Below are 4406 nucleotides of genomic sequence, written 5' to 3' on the forward strand. Positions count from 1 at the left end.
AGGACATAGGCATGGGCAAGGACTTCATGACTAAAACACCAAAAGCAATGGCAACAAAAGCCAAAATTGACAAAAAGGATCTAATTAAACTAAAGAGCTTCTGCACATCAAAAGAAACTACCATCAAAGTGAACAGGCAACCTACAAAATGGGAGAAAATTTTTGCAATCTATCCATCTGACAAAGGGCTAATATCCAGAATCTGCAAATAACTTAAACAAATTTACAAGAAAAAAATCAAATAATCCCATCAAAAAGTGGGTGAAGGATATGAACAGACACTTCTCAAAGGAAGACATTTATGCAGCCAACAGACACATGAAAAAATGCCCATCATCACTGGCCATCAGAGAAATGCAAATCAAAACCACAGTGAGATACCATCTCACACCAGTTAGAATGGCGATCATTAAAAAGTCAGACTGCCCCCAATAATCCCTCAGTGACTGACACTTGAATATAAGCTTGTAATATGAATGGTTCTTCCGAAGAATCTCAGAGACTCCAATTTGGTCGTGATGAGTAACCTTGCAGGGTTTTGAGGCAAATGCCTTAAAATGAAGAATAAAATGAATATTAAAGAGAACACAGGCTCTTCGTGGTCTTCCCCTGAGTTAGCACATGGGAGGATATGCATAGGTTATATGCAAATACTTTGTATCAGAGACTTGAGCATTCATGACTTTTGGTATTTGAGAGGTGTCTTGGAACAAATTCCCCACTGACAACAAGAGGCAACTATATGTGTCCAATCTAGGTCACCTACAACTTTGGATGTCTTTCCTTCTTCTATCACATATATGTGTGTGTGTGTATATATGTGTGTGTGTGTGTATATATGTGTGTGTGTGTATATATATGTGTGTGTGTGTATATGTGTGTGTGTATATGTGTGTATATATGTGTGTGTATGTGTGTGTGTATATATGTGTGTGTATATGTGTGTGTGTATATATGTATGTGTATATATATGTGTGTGTGTGTATATAGTTGTTTGGTTTTGACGGGAAACAGACTGATATTTACATGCAGATAGCTGATTTAATGGGAAATAACATTATTTCCCACTAAGGCTGAGGAACAACACCTGTTGGAGGTGAGACGATTGGGTTGGGCCAGGAGGTATTAATATTTGAACCTCAATGGGATTGCAATAGTGGCCTCAGCCAATTCTGCAAGGAGCTCTGGGACTGGGTTGACTCTTCATAGTTGTCCAGCCTTGAGATTATGTGCCCAGGCCTCTAAATGTCCCCAGCCCCTGTCTAGTCATTGGAGGTTGCCTCTGGGCATGGAACAGGAGTTTGAGAAGTGAACAGAGTTGGTCTGGGACCTGTCTGCTGCTCTGTAAAATAATCTTTGAAGACCGAGTGACTGAAATCACATTGAGAAAATGAGACTTGAGGCAATTAGTGAGTAGTTGTTATGATACTTAAAATAGTTGATAAGGCTTGAAGGTAGAGAGATGAGTTATAATTTGGACATGTCTCTTTTTTAGTTTTCTGACAAAGCAATCCAGATTCTTTTGCTGGAAGGGAGATGTTTAAATGGCATAAGCCTTCTCCTTGATTGCCTGGGGCTGTGGTTGGGAAGCCCAAACAGGCAATGACAGCGGATCAATTGCTGCATTGAAAAAAATTTTATTCAACATTAACTTCTTAGCAGGACTTTGGAAACTGGCCCAGTTCTCTACTGGCTTAGCAAATGCCTGGAAAATGGGACTTAAAAACAGTAACATAAATCAAAGGGTTAGGGCAAGGAGATATGGATGTCTAGGAGGACAGCTACAGGTTCTTGAAGATTAAGCTTTTCCTGTGCAGTTTGGTATCACAGCCTAATGAGCAATGCGTTTGGCAGGTGGGTCCTGCTTGAGAATAGGATAGAGAAATTAGGAAAGAAATGAAGAGTTCTAAAGGGAGTATTTTTTAGATTTAAGAAGGTAAATAATTCAAAATAACAACTCTAAAAATTAAAAAATCTCAAATGTCTTACGTTCATCATTATGGAAATAGTGTTTATCTTCTATCCAAGTCATAATCACAGGATGTGATTAGAGATATTTGTGGCATATTTGAATGGTCTTGGGCCTCCAGGATGTGGAAGGTGAGAAAACTGTGTCATAGCTGGGATCATTGAGAGAAAAGAGGGTGTTCGGCCCGGACCCCTTCTAACAAGAGAGCTGATGATGGCCTTTGAATATGAAATTCTGATGTGCACAAAAGAAAATAACCTTGTTTACGTTGTGTTGCTCCAGAGAAAAGAACAGGAAGCAATGAGAAGACACAGGGAGAGAGATTTTGATTGAATCTAAGAAAGCACCTTCTGACATTAGGGTCAGGGAGGCCTGGGGAAGCGGCTCCCCTCCCACTGGACGTCCTCCCGCAGAGGGAGGTGACCGTCTGCAGGACCCTGAGGAGGCGTTTTCTAGACTGAACGGGACAGCAGGCTGTATATCCGCTAAAGGCCTTCCTTATCCTGGGATTTTATTACTCTGGGTCCTCAGAGACAAATTTTTCATCCTGGTTCCTTTTTGTTTTCAGTCATCACACCACCGTGACCATGACTAGGTTGGCGTGTAAAGGGGGCTCTCGTTAGACATGGCCTCTTCCCCTGCAACTCTGATGTTGGTGTAGCCCAGAGGAGGGGGCAAGGCCTTGTAGTAGGAAGAGTGTGGATTTGGGGCCAGGCGCAGTGGCTCAAGCCTGTAATCCCAGCACTTTGGGAGGCCGAGGTGGGTGGATCACAAGGTCAGGAGATCGAGACCATCCTGGCTAACACGGTGAAACCCCGTCTCTACTAAAAATATAAAAAAATTAGCTGGGCGTGGTGGCGGGCGCCTGTAGTCCCAGCTACTCGGGAGGCTGAGGCAGGAGAATGGCGTGAACGCGGGAGGTGGAGTTTGCAGTGAGCCGAGATCGCGCCACTGCACTCCAGCCTGGGCGACAGAGTGAGACTCTGTCTCAAAAAAAAAAAAAAAAAAAAAGTGTGGATTTGGAATCGGGCAGTTTTACATTTAAATTCTAGCTGTTATGTTGCCTTGTATAAGTCACGCCACTTTTCTAATTATTTGACTTCTCTGCATAATACTTAAGTTAAATAACACTTGAGTAATGATACTTAAGTTAGGTGACAGGAACTATTTGAAAGTGCCTAGCTCCCAGCAGGTGTCCACAAACGCAAATTTCTCTTTCTCCAGAACTCTGCGTGTTTCCCTTCTGATTGCAGTTATTACGCGATCGCACATAATGTTCGACAACTCAGCTCCCTCTGGTACTTCCTTCTGCCAAAACTAGGTCTTAGAGATTCACTGTGGCTGAAAAAAGTCAGGAAGGAAAATGGAGAGGCCAAGAGGCAAAGTACAGCCTGGCCTGGTATTTCTCATCTCCTTCAGAACGCAGCTCATCACCTTGCCCACTAAGTCCCCTCCTTTATATCTTACTTTTCTTTGTGACATCATCATTGTCCACATCATCTGGCCCCTGGTCCCATCTATCTTGGGCAGGTGGCTGAAAAGTCGACCCAGTGTCCCCGGGAGATACTACCAGGCTTCCTCCAGGAAAGACAGGAGCCTAAATGACTGGAAGAGCCAAGAGCTGGATGGAGTACGGTGCAAGGAACAGGTGCAGGTTGAATATCCCCATCACACTGTGAAGTCCCCTGTTATGGGACCTGTCGCCTCTCCCAGTACCCTGCACATGCCTGGATGTTGGCGGGAGAGATGGATATGGAAATCTGTCGCTTTAGTAGAGTTTGGGAAATGCTCTTCTACAAATTTAAAAGAGATGATAAAAACCGGATATGACATTTTAAATGAGAGAGAAAATTCTAAATACTTACAAGGAAATCAATACGGTTCCTCTGTGATGATATTGTTGAAAATGCCAGAGACTCTTTTCATGGTTTACTCAGCTTTTGTTTGTATAAATCTGAGTCTATGACATGCGTCACTCAGACGCATGAGGGAGGACCCTTTACTGGTTCTATGTGCTGATGTCCTGGATATCCCAGGGGCTGCTACTGATGGCTCGGACCTGCCGGCCTCTCTGCACAGCTGCCGTGGGGAATGGAGCTGCTTCCATTATTTCTCACTTGTCTCTGTGACATCATCATTGTCTACATCATCTGCCTCTGGTCCCTCCTGCAGGCCTAGGCATCTTGGGCTGGTGGCTGAAAAGTGGAGCCAGCGCCCCCGGGAGATAGGGAAGTCCCTCCCCTTGAAGGGACCTTGGCTCTTTGTATCTTCTCCTGTAGTGCTGGGCCAATAACTGACTGCTTTATGGAAAAAAAAAAATACGAAAAACCTTTGGGAGGCTGAGATGGGCGGATCACGAGGTCAGGAGATCGAGACCATCCTGGCTAACACGGTGAAACCCCATCTCTACTAAAAAATACAAAAAACTAGCCGGGCG

The sequence above is a fragment of the Colobus angolensis genome, unplaced genomic scaffold (assembly GCF_000951035.1).
Source record: "Colobus angolensis palliatus isolate OR3802 unplaced genomic scaffold, Cang.pa_1.0 Scaffold155, whole genome shotgun sequence".
In the NCBI taxonomy this organism is placed as follows: Eukaryota; Metazoa; Chordata; class Mammalia; order Primates; family Cercopithecidae; genus Colobus; species Colobus angolensis.